This window comes from Astatotilapia calliptera, chromosome 23 (assembly GCF_964374335.1).
Source record: "Astatotilapia calliptera chromosome 23, fAstCal68.1, whole genome shotgun sequence".
Taxonomy (NCBI): domain Eukaryota; kingdom Metazoa; phylum Chordata; class Actinopteri; order Cichliformes; family Cichlidae; genus Astatotilapia; species Astatotilapia calliptera.
This window is the reverse complement of record NC_137443.1, coordinates 31,707,319-31,723,692: the sequence shown is the minus strand read 5'-3', so window position 1 is coordinate 31,723,692 and position 16,374 is coordinate 31,707,319. Positions and strand designations below refer to the sequence as shown.

Sequence of the window (16,374 nt, the reverse complement as noted above, 5' to 3'; positions counted from 1 at the left end):
CCACCCCTGCCTCCTATTCCTGTTAAACCACAGAAAACACTGCGTGCCCCCATTATTAAAAAACAACACAAGATTATTGCACCTTGGGCACCACGCTTATAAGAGACATGGAAATATTAACAGCAGTAAAATATAAATTACACCCCCCCAACCGGTTGCAGCAGATAGCCGCCCCTCCCTGAGCCTGGATCTGCTGGAGGTTTCTTCCTGTTCAAAGGGAGTTTTTCCTCCCCACTGTCGCCATGTGCTTGCTCATAGGGGATCATTTGATTGTTGGGGGTTTTTTTTTCACAACAACAGTTGTGAAAATATAACTGTTGTTGTGAAAATATTCACAACAACAGTTATATTGCAAAGTCTTCACCATCCATCAGCCATTACAATACAAATAATAAAAATCTTGAAATACATAAAAATGTTGATGTTTGATTTTGTTTACTTTAGTTTTGTTTACTACTACTTGTCTGATAGTGATTGTCTGAGTAGATAAAACAGTGGTCCTGTACCACCAACATCATTATGGAGATGTGTGAGAATGACTGGGAGACAGACTGGAGGACTACTGTGAAATCAGAAAAAGCAGAGTGGGGAGGTACTTCCTGTACATTGCTTCTCCAGCTGTGTAAATTACATTTTTCTCAGCAGCAACAGCTTTGGGGTTAGGAGAATGCCAGGACCAGTCAGTGCACAATTACCAATTCATCAGCTGCATAACAGCAGCTGGAGCCTCACAGCTGGAGCGCACTGTACTGAGTGAAACATTTTCACACTTCGGCGGCTCCGCTCTTTGTGTTTGTCTTTTTTGCGCTAGATTCTGAAGCTGTAGGAATGATCTATCTTCAAACAACATTGACTGAACCAGCAGCAAAAGAAGATCCAAACTAGCTTCACGTTTCGCTTCACATCAACATTAAATAAACACCTTAAATTTCCTCTTACTTTTGCTGTTTTAACTCCACCATGATAAAAAATCACACGTCATGCAGAGCTCTCCGTCTCTCTCTCTCAGGAATAGATTCCCATAAAAAAAGTCTGTTTTCTGCGTTATTCGCTTGCTTATTACCCACCAGGCTACCGTTGTTTACAGCGCTGTCTGCCACTGCTTTTTGTTTTTTAAATTTCCAACACGAAAGCCTAATTTCTTCACTTCAATACTGAACAAATGTATCTACTGCAGAATATTTTTAAGGTTATCTGCTATAAAATCCCAGGCAAGGAAAATCTCCTTCATGTTTTTCTGTTTTATCCTCAGTTACTTTGACACAAAGGCATCTGCTGAGTGTCAGCTTTGTTTTTATAGATGTAAAAATAAGGATATGTACTGATAAGTGATCAGAAATACAATATTTCTGACTGTATGGGGCAAAATTTCCCTGATTCAAATATAATCACCGAAATTCAAAAATTGCGGTTTTAATTTTCGCAAATGGAGCTCAATGACTCATTAACTGACGCTACTTATCAGCCAATCGGTGGCATGCAGTCTGACGACGTCACAGTGTAGTAGCTGATCAGAATGCTTGGAATCCCGGGCTGTGAACTACTATGACCTAATGGAGAACCCAGAAAAGCATTCAGGATTTTCAGACAGAGCAGAATCATGGTTCCATCAATTGTTTGATGTTCATTTTATGAAATGCTGTTTTAGCTTTATGATCTCACTACCACAAATAACAGAATTCAAACTATCCGCAAACTGTCTCATGACTCCACAGAATATTTTCCCTAAGTACTTGAGGATCATCTATCTGTTTTTTTGGAAAACTTAAGGGGAGGTGTTATGACCCGGCTCGAGGCTGCAACATAAAAAATGAGACGAATATCAGAGTGTAAGTGAGAAGAGGTTTTAGCCTAAAGTGACATCCCAGGTTGGCTCAAATGGCTGTTGCCACAAAGGCAAAGACTAGTGAGCTTCCTGAATAGCCTGCCACAGGTATGCGTTTATTTATACCTTACTAGGTGTGGCCAATTAGCAACAGCTGAACACATTGAGGAGATTAGGGGCTGCAGAGGGGCGTAACACCACCTCACTCAAAAGGGTTCCTCTAGGACCCCTAAATTTATTAAGCCGAAGCCAAAACTTGAGCAGTTTATTACCTGCTCTCCTGACACAAAACTAAATACTCGCAATTCTTAGGTTGGCATCTTTAAGCAAGGATGCACCTGCATTAGGATTTAAAGTTGCCACACTGAATGCACAAAGACTAACATGTGCACTGTAACAAAAAAATAATTTCCCCCAGGGATCAATAAAGTATTCTGATTCTGATTCTGATACTGGAGGAACAACATTTGTCTCCTATATATGATACACCTATATATGCACTGTCAAAGATACTTGTCTTTGAGTGAAGATTTAAGGTGATAAGACATATAAATAACTGCAACTTGAATCTGTACTGAGGCTCAGTATTTGACACAGTTCATGTTCACTGCTGTAATAGCTAATAATGATTAATATAATAACTATAATATTGGCCATATTATACTTACATTACCAAAGTGATATGACTTTAGTCTCATGAACAACATTAGCTAATTGTTATTTACTAACTAATCTTAAATGACTGTTCAGTACAGAAATGAAGCCCAAAAATCATGTTTTACTGTCCTGTGGTCTCAGCCTCAGATACTTATCAAATCACACAAAGCTCTTGTAGAAACAAACAAATGAACAAAATATGTTCTCCTTCATTTCTGTCAAACAAAGTTGTATGACACGTTTCCAGCGGTTAGTATCATGGTTGCTAGGCAACCTGGGAAGCGCGACGGAGACTAGACCGTCCCATTTCGCAAGCCTCTCACTTCAGCACTTCTCGTAGTACGTAGTACGCGTAGTGCGCGTACTTCAAGCGTGCAGACCCTGCCACAGCCTGAGAACCATCACAGACAACAGAGTCGGGGGCGGGGCTTAAGCTCGGACAGATCAAAGGCCTTTACAACGTCACAACAAAGGCCTTTGCAACGTCACAACAAAGGTGCTTCGAAGGAGCTTCCAAATAGCATAAATAGAGCCTTGGCGACACTCTACACCAGTGAACTCCAAAGTTGGTCCGTCTAAAGTATCGCTGAGTCTAAAATACCGCTGAAAGTCAACCTTTATTAAATATGTCTCACATTTATGCTAGAGCTAACGATCGCGTTTCCCGTGCAAAGGTTTGCACAACTGAAGAGTTGTCGGCTGAAAAAGAAGCCACAAAAAAAGAGAAAAAACGCGTCAGGTTTGCAACGCTCCCCACACTCCACGGGAGTGACAGGTGCTGGGAGCACATAATCCCACTAAAGAGAGAGAGAGTGCAGGACGAACAAAGGGTGAGTCGGGAGTGTGGTGAGGCTGGCAGTACTGATCGGGTTGGTTTCTTCCGTTGTCAGCAACGGAGCAGCTCGGAACAAACAGCACCTAAAACGGAATGCCTGTTTGTTAATAAATCAAATAGGGGGGTGTCTGTAGCTAAAGGCTCACCAGCTAAGAATTTAATCCCACCCCTGCCTCCTCTTCCTGTTAAACCACAGAAAACACAGCGTGCCCCCATTATTAAAAAGGTTCGCACAACTGAAGAATTGCGGGCTGAAAACGAAGCCGCAAAAAAAGAGAAAAAACGCGTCAGGTTTGCAACGCTCCCCACACTCCACGGGAGTGACAGGTGCTGGGAGCACACAATCCCACTAAAGAGAGAGAGAGTGCAGGACGAACAAAGGGTGAGTCGGGAGTGTGGTGAGGCTGGCAGTACTGATCGGGTTGGTTTCTTCCGTTGTCAGCAACGGAGCAGCTCGGAACAAACAGCACCTAAAACGGAATGCCTGTTTGTTAATAAATCAAATAGGGGGGTGTCTGTAGCTAAAGGCTCACCAGCTAAGAATTTACTCCCACCCCTGCCTCCTCTTCCTGTTAAACCACAGAAAACACAGCGTGCCCCCATTATTAAAAAGGTTCGCACAACTGAAGAATTGCGGGCTGAAAAAGAAGCCACAAAAAAAGAGAAAAAACGCGTCAGGTTTGCAACGCTCCCCACACTCCACGGGAGTGACAGGTGCTGGGAGCACACAATCCCACTAAAGAGAGAGAGACTGCAGGACGAACAAAGGGTGAGTCGGGAGTGTGGTGAGGCTGGCAGTACTGATCGGGTTGGTTTCTTCCGTTGTCAGCAACGGAGCAGCTCGGAACAAACAGCACCTAAAACGGAATGCCTGTTTGTTAATAAATCAAATAGGGGGGTGTCTGTAGCTAAAGGCTCACCAGCTAAGAATTTAATCCCACCCCTGCCTCCTCTTCCTGTTAAACCACAGAAAACACAGCGTGCCCCCATTATTAAAAAGCAATACAAGGTTCTGGCACCTTACGCACCAAGCATGTTAGAGAAGTGGGACATAAATACGAATAAGAATTTACTCCCACCCCTGCCTCCTATTCCTGTTAAACCACAGAAAACACTGCGTGCCCCCATTATTAAAAAACAACACAAGATTATTGCACCTTGGGCACCACGCTTATAAGAGACATGGAAATATTAACAGCAGTAAAATATAAATTACACCCCCCCAACCGGTTGCAGCAGATAGCCGCCCCTCCCTGAGCCTGGATCTGCTGGAGGTTTCTTCCTGTTCAAAGGGAGTTTTTCCTCCCCACTGTCGCCATGTGCTTGCTCATAGGGGATCATTTGATTGTTGGGGTTTTTTTTTTCACAACAACAGTTGTGAAAATATAACTGTTGTTGTGAAAATATTCACAACAACAGTTATATTGCAAAGTCTTCACCATCCATCAGCCATTACAATACAAATAATAAAAATCTTGAAATACATAAAAATGTTGATGTTTGATTTTGTTTACTTTAGTTTTGTTTACTACTACTTGTCTGATAGTGATTGTCTGAGTAGATAAAACAGTGGTCCTGTACCACCAACATCATTATGGAGATGTGTGAGAATGACTGGGAGACAGACTGGAGGACTACTGTGAAATCAGAAAAAGCAGAGTGGGGAGGTACTTCCTGTACATTGCTTCTCCAGCTGTGTAAATTACATTTTTCTCAGCAGCAACAGCTTTGGGGTTAGGAGAATGCCAGGACCAGTCAGTGCACAATTACCAATTCATCAGCTGCATAACAGCAGCTGGAGCCTCACAGCTGGAGCGCACTGTACTGAGTGAAACATTTTCACACTTCGGCGGCTCCGCTCTTTGTGTTTGTCTTTTTTGCGCTAGATTCTGAAGCTGTAGGAATGATCTATCTTCAAACAACATTGACTGAACCAGCAGCAAAAGAAGATCCAAACTAGCTTCACGTTTCGCTTCACATCAACATTAAATAAACACCTTAAATTTCCTCTTACTTTTGCTGTTTTAACTCCACCATGATAAAAAATCACACGTCATGCAGAGCTCTCCGTCTCTCTCTCTCAGGAATAGATTCCCATAAAAAAAGTCTGTTTTCTGCGTTATTCGCTTGCTTATTACCCACCAGGCTACCGTTGTTTACAGCGCTGTCTGCCACTGCTTTTTGTTTTTTAAATTTCCAACACGAAAGCCTAATTTCTTCACTTCAATACTGAACAAATGTATCTACTGCAGAATATTTTTAAGGTTATCTGCTATAAAATCCCAGGCAAGGAAAATCTCCTTCATGTTTTTCTGTTTTATCCTCAGTTACTTTGACACAAAGGCATCTGCTGAGTGTCAGCTTTGTTTTTATAGATGTAAAAATAAGGATATGTACTGATAAGTGATCAGAAATACAATATTTCTGACTGTATGGGGCAAAATTTCCCTGATTCAAATATAATCACCGAAATTCAAAAATTGCGGTTTTAATTTTCGCAAATGGAGCTCAATGACTCATTAACTGACGCTACTTATCAGCCAATCGGTGGCATGCAGTCTGACGACGTCACAGTGTAGTAGCTGATCAGAATGCTTGGAATCCCGGGCTGTGAACTACTATGACCTAATGGAGAACCCAGAAAAGCATTCAGGATTTTCAGACAGAGCAGAATCATGGTTCCATCAATTGTTTGATGTTCATTTTATGAAATGCTGTTTTAGCTTTATGATCTCACTACCACAAATAACAGAATTCAAACTATCCGCAAACTGTCTCATGACTCCACAGAATATTTTCCCTAAGTACTTGAGGATCATCTATCTGTTTTTTTGGAAAACTTAAGGGGAGGTGTTATGACCCGGCTCGAGGCTGCAACATAAAAAATGAGACGAATATCAGAGTGTAAGTGAGAAGAGGTTTTAGCCTAAAGTGACATCCCAGGTTGGCTCAAATGGCTGTTGCCACAAAGGCAAAGACTAGTGAGCTTCCTGAATAGCCTGCCACAGGTATGCGTTTATTTATACCTTACTAGGTGTGGCCAATTAGCAACAGCTGAACACATTGAGGAGATTAGGGGCTGCAGAGGGGCGTAACACCACCTCACTCAAAAGGGTTCCTCTAGGACCCCTAAATTTATTAAGCCGAAGCCAAAACTTGAGCAGTTTATTACCTGCTCTCCTGACACAAAACTAAATACTCGCAATTCTTAGGTTGGCATCTTTAAGCAAGGATGCACCTGCATTAGGATTTAAAGTTGCCACACTGAATGCACAAAGACTAACATGTGCACTGTAACAAAAAAATAATTTCCCCCAGGGATCAATAAAGTATTCTGATTCTGATTCTGATACTGGAGGAACAACATTTGTCTCCTATATATGATACACCTATATATGCACTGTCAAAGATACTTGTCTTTGAGTGAAGATTTAAGGTGATAAGACATATAAATAACTGCAACTTGAATCTGTACTGAGGCTCAGTATTTGACACAGTTCATGTTCACTGCTGTAATAGCTAATAATGATTAATATAATAACTATAATATTGGCCATATTATACTTACATTACCAAAGTGATATGACTTTAGTCTCATGAACAACATTAGCTAATTGTTATTTACTAACTAATCTTAAATGACTGTTCAGTACAGAAATGAAGCCCAAAAATCATGTTTTACTGTCCTGTGGTCTCAGCCTCAGATACTTATCAAATCACACAAAGCTCTTGTAGAAACAAACAAATGAACAAAATATGTTCTCCTTCATTTCTGTCAAACAAAGTTGTATGACACGTTTCCAGCGGTTAGTATCATGGTTGCTAGGCAACCTGGGAAGCGCGACGGAGACTAGACCGTCCCATTTCGCAAGCCTCTCACTTCAGCACTTCTCGTAGTACGTAGTACGCGTAGTGCGCGTACTTCAAGCGTGCAGACCCTGCCACAGCCTGAGAACCATCACAGACAACAGAGTCGGGGGCGGGGCTTAAGCTCGGACAGATCAAAGGCCTTTACAACGTCACAACAAAGGCCTTTGCAACGTCACAACAAAGGTGCTTCGAAGGAGCTTCCAAATAGCATAAATAGAGCCTTGGCGACACTCTACACCAGTGAACTCCAAAGTTGGTCCGTCTAAAGTATCGCTGAGTCTAAAATACGAAAGTCAACCTTTATTAAATATGTCTCACATTTATGCTAGAGCTAACGATCGCGTTTCCCGTGCAAAGGTTTGCACAACTGAAGAGTTGTCGGCTGAAAAAGAAGCCACAAAAAAAGAGAAAAAACGCGTCAGGTTTGCAACGCTCCCCACACTCCACGGGAGTGACAGGTGCTGGGAGCACATAATCCCACTAAAGAGAGAGAGAGTGCAGGACGAACAAAGGGTGAGTCGGGAGTGTGGTGAGGCTGGCAGTACTGATCGGGTTGGTTTCTTCCGTTGTCAGCAACGGAGCAGCTCGGAACAAACAGCACCTAAAACGGAATGCCTGTTTGTTAATAAATCAAATAGGGGGGTGTCTGTAGCTAAAGGCTCACCAGCTAAGAATTTAATCCCACCCCTGCCTCCTCTTCCTGTTAAACCACAGAAAACACAGCGTGCCCCCATTATTAAAAAGGTTCGCACAACTGAAGAATTGCGGGCTGAAAACGAAGCCGCAAAAAAAGAGAAGAAACGCGTCAGGTTTGCAACGCTCCCCACACTCCACGGGAGTGACAGGTGCTGGGAGCACACAATCCCACTAAAGAGAGAGAGAGTGCAGGACGAACAAAGGGTGAGTCGGGAGTGTGGTGAGGCTGGCAGTACTGATCGGGTTGGTTTCTTCCGTTGTCAGCAACGGAGCAGCTCGGAACAAACAGCACCTAAAACGGAATGCCTGTTTGTTAATAAATCAAATAGGGGGGTGTCTGTAGCTAAAGGCTCACCAGCTAAGAATTTACTCCCACTCCTGCCTCCTCTTCCTGTTAAACCACAGAAAACACAGCGTGCCCCCATTATTAAAAAGGTTCGCACAACTGAAGAATTGCGGGCTGAAAACGAAGCCGCAAAAAAAGAGAAAAAACGCGTCAGGTTTGCAACGCTCCCCACACTCCACGGGAGTGACAGGTGCTGGGAGCACACAATCCCACTAAAGAGAGAGAGAGTGCAGGACGAACAAAGGGTGAGTCGGGAGTGTGGTGAGGCTGGCAGTACTGATCGGGTTGGTTTCTTCCGTTGTCAGCAACGGAGCAGCTCGGAACAAACAGCACCTAAAACGGAATGCCTGTTTGTTAATAAATCAAATAGGGGGGTGTCTGTAGCTAAAGGCTCACCAGCTAAGAATTTAATCCCACCCCTGCCTCCTCTTCCTGTTAAACCACAGAAAACACTGCGTGCCCCCATTATTAAAAAGCAATACAAGGTTCTGGCACCTTACGCACCAAGCATGTTAGAGAAGTGGGACATAAATACGAATAAGAATTTACTCCCACCCCTGCCTCCTATTCCTGTTAAACCACAGAAAACACTGCGTGCCCCCATTATTAAAAAACAACACAAGATTATTGCACCTTGGGCACCACGCTTATAAGAGACATGGAAATATTAACAGCAGTAAAATATAAATTACACCCCCCCAACCGGTTGCAGCAGATAGCCGCCCCTCCCTGAGCCTGGATCTGCTGGAGGTTTCTTCCTGTTCAAAGGGAGTTTTTCCTCCCCACTGTCGCCATGTGCTTGCTCATAGGGGATCATTTGATTGTTGGGGGGTTTTTTTTCACAACAACAGTTGTGAAAATATAACTGTTGTTGTGAAAATATTCACAACAACAGTTATATTGCAAAGTCTTCACCATCCATCAGCCATTACAATACAAATAATAAAAATCTTGAAATACATAAAAATGTTGATGTTTGATTTTGTTTACTTTAGTTTTGTTTACTACTACTTGTCTGATAGTGATTGTCTGAGTAGATAAAACAGTGGTCCTGTACCACCAACATCATTATGGAGATGTGTGAGAATGACTGGGAGACAGACTGGAGGACTACTGTGAAATCAGAAAAAGCAGAGTGGGGAGGTACTTCCTGTACATTGCTTCTCCAGCTGTGTAAATTACATTTTTCTCAGCAGCAACAGCTTTGGGGTTAGGAGAATGCCAGGACCAGTCAGTGCACAATTACCAATTCATCAGCTGCATAACAGCAGCTGGAGCCTCACAGCTGGAGCGCACTGTACTGAGTGAAACATTTTCACACTTCGGCGGCTCCGCTCTTTGTGTTTGTCTTTTTTGCGCTAGATTCTGAAGCTGTAGGAATGATCTATCTTCAAACAACATTGACTGAACCAGCAGCAAAAGAAGATCCAAACTAGCTTCACGTTTCGCTTCACATCAACATTAAATAAACACCTTAAATTTCCTCTTACTTTTGCTGTTTTAACTCCACCATGATAAAAAATCACACGTCATGCAGAGCTCTCCGTCTCTCTCTCTCAGGAATAGATTCCCATAAAAAAAGTCTGTTTTCTGCGTTATTCGCTTGCTTATTACCCACCAGGCTACCGTTGTTTACAGCGCTGTCTGCCACTGCTTTTTGTTTTTTAAATTTCCAACACGAAAGCCTAATTTCTTCACTTCAATACTGAACAAATGTATCTACTGCAGAATATTTTTAAGGTTATCTGCTATAAAATCCCAGGCAAGGAAAATCTCCTTCATGTTTTTCTGTTTTATCCTCAGTTACTTTGACACAAAGGCATCTGCTGAGTGTCAGCTTTGTTTTTATAGATGTAAAAATAAGGATATGTACTGATAAGTGATCAGAAATACAATATTTCTGACTGTATGGGCCAAAATTTCCCTGATTCAAATATAATCACCGAAATTCAAAAATTGCGGTTTTAATTTTCGCAAATGGAGCTCAATGACTCATTAACTGACGCTACTTATCAGCCAATCGGTGGCATGCAGTCTGACGACGTCACAGTGTAGTAGCTGATCAGAATGCTTGGAATCCCGGGCTGTGAACTACTATGACCTAATGGAGAACCCAGAAAAGCATTCAGGATTTTCAGACAGAGCAGAATCATGGTTCCATCAATTGTTTGATGTTCATTTTATGAAATGCTGTTTTAGCTTTATGATCTCACTACCACAAATAACAGAATTCAAACTATCCGCAAACTGTCTCATGACTCCACAGAATATTTTCCCTAAGTACTTGAGGATCATCTATCTGTTTTTTTGGAAAACTTAAGGGGAGGTGTTATGACCCGGCTCGAGGCTGCAACATAAAAAATGAGACGAATATCAGAGTGTAAGTGAGAAGAGGTTTTAGCCTAAAGTGACATCCCAGGTTGGCTCAAATGGCTGTTGCCACAAAGGCAAAGACTAGTGAGCTTCCTGAATAGCCTGCCACAGGTATGCGTTTATTTATACCTTACTAGGTGTGGCCAATTAGCAACAGCTGAACACATTGAGGAGATTAGGGGCTGCAGAGGGGCGTAACACCACCTCACTCAAAAGGGTTCCTCTAGGACCCCTAAATTTATTAAGCCGAAGCCAAAACTTGAGCAGTTTATTACCTGCTCTCCTGACACAAAACTAAATACTCGCAATTCTTAGGTTGGCATCTTTAAGCAAGGATGCACCTGCATTAGGATTTAAAGTTGCCACACTGAATGCACAAAGACTAACATGTGCACTGTAACAAAAAAATAATTTCCCCCAGGGATCAATAAAGTATTCTGATTCTGATTCTGATACTGGAGGAACAACATTTGTCTCCTATATATGATACACCTATATATGCACTGTCAAAGATACTTGTCTTTGAGTGAAGATTTAAGGTGATAAGACATATAAATAACTGCAACTTGAATCTGTACTGAGGCTCAGTATTTGACACAGTTCATGTTCACTGCTGTAATAGCTAATAATGATTAATATAATAACTATAATATTGGCCATATTATACTTACATTACCAAAGTGATATGACTTTAGTCTCATGAACAACATTAGCTAATTGTTATTTACTAACTAATCTTAAATGACTGTTCAGTACAGAAATGAAGCCCAAAAATCATGTTTTACTGTCCTGTGGTCTCAGCCTCAGATACTTATCAAATCACACAAAGCTCTTGTAGAAACAAACAAATGAACAAAATATGTTCTCCTTCATTTCTGTCAAACAAAGTTGTATGACACGTTTCCAGCGGTTAGTATCATGGTTGCTAGGCAACCTGGGAAGCGCGACGGAGACTAGACCGTCCCATTTCGCAAGCCTCTCACTTCAGCACTTCTCGTAGTACGTAGTACGCGTAGTGCGCGTACTTCAAGCGTGCAGACCCTGCCACAGCCTGAGAACCATCACAGACAACAGAGTCGGGGGCGGGGCTTAAGCTCGGACAGATCAAAGGCCTTTACAACGTCACAACAAAGGCCTTTGCAACGTCACAACAAAGGTGCTTCGAAGGAGCTTCCAAATAGCATAAATAGAGCCTTGGCGACACTCTACACCAGTGAACTCCAAAGTTGGTCCGTCTAAAGTATCGCTGAGTCTAAAATACCGCTGAAAGTCAACCTTTATTAAATATGTCTCACATTTATGCTAGAGCTAACGATCGCGTTTCCCGTGCAAAGGTTTGCACAACTGAAGAGTTGTCGGCTGAAAAAGAAGCCACAAAAAAAGAGAAAAAACGCGTCAGGTTTGCAACGCTCCCCACACTCCACGGGAGTGACAGGTGCTGGGAGCACATAATCCCACTAAAGAGAGAGAGAGTGCAGGACGAACAAAGGGTGAGTCGGGAGTGTGGTGAGGCTGGCAGTACTGATCGGGTTGGTTTCTTCCGTTGTCAGCAACGGAGCAGCTCGGAACAAACAGCACCTAAAACGGAATGCCTGTTTGTTAATAAATCAAATAGGGGGGTGTCTGTAGCTAAAGGCTCACCAGCTAAGAATTTACTCCCACCCCTGCCTCCTCTTCCTGTTAAACCACAGAAAACACAGCGTGCCCCCATTATTAAAAAGGTTCGCACAACTGAAGAATTGCGGGCTGAAAACGAAGCCGCAAAAAAAGAGAAAAAACGCGTCAGGTTTGCAACGCTCCCCACACTCCACGGGAGTGACAGGTGCTGGGAGCACACAATCCCACTAAAGAGAGAGAGACTGCAGGACGAACAAAGGGTGAGTCGGGAGTGTGGTGAGGCTGGCAGTACTGATCGGGTTGGTTTCTTCCGTTGTCAGCAACGGAGCAGCTCGGAACAAACAGCACCTAAAACGGAATGCCTGTTTGTTAATAAATCAAATAGGGGGGTGTCTGTAGCTAAAGGCTCACCAGCTAAGAATTTACTCCCACCCCTGCCTCCTCTTCCTGTTAAACCACAGAAAACACAGCGTGCCCCCATTATTAAAAAGGTTCGCACAACTGAAGAATTGCGGGCTGAAAAAGAAGCCACAAAAAAAGAGAAAAAACGCGTCAGGTTTGCAACGCTCCCCACACTCCACGGGAGTGACAGGTGCTGGGAGCACACAATCCCACTAAAGAGAGAGAGACTGCAGGACGAACAAAGGGTGAGTCGGGAGTGTGGTGAGGCTGGCAGTACTGATCGGGTTGGTTTCTTCCGTTGTCAGCAACGGAGCAGCTCGGAACAAACAGCACCTAAAACGGAATGCCTGTTTGTTAATAAATCAAATAGGGGGGTGTCTGTAGCTAAAGGCTCACCAGCTAAGAATTTAATCCCACCCCTGCCTCCTCTTCCTGTTAAACCACAGAAAACACAGCGTGCCCCCATTATTAAAAAGCAATACAAGGTTCTGGCACCTTACGCACCAAGCATGTTAGAGAAGTGGGACATAAATACGAATAAGAATTTACTCCCACCCCTGCCTCCTATTCCTGTTAAACCACAGAAAACACTGCGTGCCCCCATTATTAAAAAACAACACAAGATTATTGCACCTTGGGCACCACGCTTATAAGAGACATGGAAATATTAACAGCAGTAAAATATAAATTACAGCCCCCCAACCGGTTGCAGCAGATAGCCGCCCCTCCCTGAGCCTGGATCTGCTGGAGGTTTCTTCCTGTTCAAAGGGAGTTTTTCCTCCCCACTGTCGCCATGTGCTTGCTCATAGGGGATCATTTGATTGTTGGGGGGTTTTTTTTCACAACAACAGTTGTGAAAATATAACTGTTGTTGTGAAAATATTCACAACAACAGTTATATTGCAAAGTCTTCACCATCCATCAGCCATTACAATACAAATAATAAAAATCTTGAAATACATAAAAATGTTGATGTTTGATTTTGTTTACTTTAGTTTTGTTTACTACTACTTGTCTGATAGTGATTGTCTGAGTAGATAAAACAGTGGTCCTGTACCACCAACATCATTATGGAGATGTGTGAGAATGACTGGGAGACAGACTGGAGGACTACTGTGAAATCAGAAAAAGCAGAGTGGGGAGGTACTTCCTGTACATTGCTTCTCCAGCTGTGTAAATTACATTTTTCTCAGCAGCAACAGCTTTGGGGTTAGGAGAATGCCAGGACCAGTCAGTGCACAATTACCAATTCATCAGCTGCATAACAGCAGCTGGAGCCTCACAGCTGGAGCGCACTGTACTGAGTGAAACATTTTCACACTTCGGCGGCTCCGCTCTTTGTGTTTGTCTTTTTTGCGCTAGATTCTGAAGCTGTAGGAATGATCTATCTTCAAACAACATTGACTGAACCAGCAGCAAAAGAAGATCCAAACTAGCTTCACGTTTCGCTTCACATCAACATTAAATAAACACCTTAAATTTCCTCTTACTTTTGCTGTTTTAACTCCACCATGATAAAAAATCACACGTCATGCAGAGCTCTCCGTCTCTCTCTCTCAGGAATAGATTCCCATAAAAAAAGTCTGTTTTCTGCGTTATTCGCTTGCTTATTACCCACCAGGCTACCGTTGTTTACAGCGCTGTCTGCCACTGCTTTTTGTTTTTTAAATTTCCAACACGAAAGCCTAATTTCTTCACTTCAATACTGAACAAATGTATCTACTGCAGAATATTTTTAAGGTTATCTGCTATAAAATCCCAGGCAAGGAAAATCTCCTTCATGTTTTTCTGTTTTATCCTCAGTTACTTTGACACAAAGGCATCTGCTGAGTGTCAGCTTTGTTTTTATAGATGTAAAAATAAGGATATGTACTGATAAGTGATCAGAAATACAATATTTCTGACTGTATGGGGCAAAATTTCCCTGATTCAAATATAATCACCGAAATTCAAAAATTGCGGTTTTAATTTTCGCAAATGGAGCTCAATGACTCATTAACTGACGCTACTTATCAGCCAATCGGTGGCATGCAGTCTGACGACGTCACAGTGTAGTAGCTGATCAGAATGCTTGGAATCCCGGGCTGTGAACTACTATGACCTAATGGAGAACCCAGAAAAGCATTCAGGATTTTCAGACAGAGCAGAATCATGGTTCCATCAATTGTTTGATGTTCATTTTATGAAATGCTGTTTTAGCTTTATGATCTCACTACCACAAATAACAGAATTCAAACTATCCGCAAACTGTCTCATGACTCCACAGAATATTTTCCCTAAGTACTTGAGGATCATCTATCTGTTTTTTTTGGAAAACTTAAGGGGAGGTGTTATGACCCGGCTCGAGGCTGCAACATAAAAAATGAGACGAATATCAGAGTGTAAGTGAGAAGAGGTTTTAGCCTAAAGTGACATCCCAGGTTGGCTCAAATGGCTGTTGCCACAAAGGCAAAGACTAGTGAGCTTCCTGAATAGCCTGCCACAGGTATGCGTTTATTTATACCTTACTAGGTGTGGCCAATTAGCAACAGCTGAACACATTGAGGAGATTAGGGGCTGCAGAGGGGCGTAACACCACCTCACTCAAAAGGGTTCCTCTAGGACCCCTAAATTTATTAAGCCGAAGCCAAAACTTGAGCAGTTTATTACCTGCTCTCCTGACACAAAACTAAATACTCGCATTTCTTAAGTTGGCATCTTTAATAAATATTTCACTCACTAAATCTGGAGCAAAGACATCTTAGAAAGGGTCTAAGTACAGTTACAGACAAAGCAAATGAACAGTTATATCTTCTGTTCATCAAAGGAGATGAAGAAGGTACAACACATAGTATGGAATATCACACCCCTGCATGTTCTGGCTGAAGACCTCTATATTCATGCCTTTTAGGCAGATGACTTGCAATAACGTATGTGGCCCTGCCTACACATATACCCCCGTCATCAGTCATTCCTCAGTTTAATAGCTGCTCATCACCATGCCAAACTCCTTCAGGGAACCAAAGTTATAGGCACAACTGTTGGTCTCCTTTCAGTCGATTAACGTGGTGCAATAGCATGGGACATATATACATGGAATCAGACCAGCACCACATGGTAGAACTAGCAGAAAGGACAGAATAAACCACTGAATGGGCTGTAACATCCCAACAATAAAACCAAACAAGTGTGTGGTGATGATAAGCTAGCTGCAGTACAAATAGCACACTCACAGGGAACCCTTTAAAAATGAAGTTGCCATTCCACTGGTGGAATGTGTTCCTACTCCCTGAGGCAAAGAGAGACATTTGGTGCCCTACTAGGGAGATAGCTTCCATTAACAAGTGGGAGAGCCTTTGTTTAGACAGAGCTCTACTTCTAGCTGGATAGCAAAACAGAAAGCGACTGGTCACATAAGCACACATCCTGAGCGCAGTCAATATAGGTATGTAGCACAAACACACCAGACCCAGAGAATGCCACCTCAGAAGCTCAAATGACATAAAGGTACAAGCTGCAGAAATAACCTTTGGTAAATATGTGCCATTTGGGTGCAATACAACCCTGAGACCCTCAGAAGAGAACTGTATGCATAAGGGATGTACAAATAAGTCATGAAGGTGATTTGGTACCATATAGATAAAAATTTTATATAAGGTCACCCACTTCCTTTACACAAGCCAAAGCAAGAAGCAATGCAGTCTTGTATGAAATAAACCTCATATCCACAGATCCAGTGGGTTCGAAATGGCCCACAAAGGGCCTCCAGCACCA

General features: G+C 42.5%; 1 protein-coding gene across 1 annotated transcript in view; it reads right to left on the bottom strand.

Annotated features, from left to right (window-relative positions):
• Window positions 1-16,374, bottom strand: part of LOC145424485 (granzyme G-like) — a 130,213-nt gene that overhangs the window by 33,214 nt on the left and 80,625 nt on the right. The gene's annotated exons all lie outside the window — the stretch shown is intronic.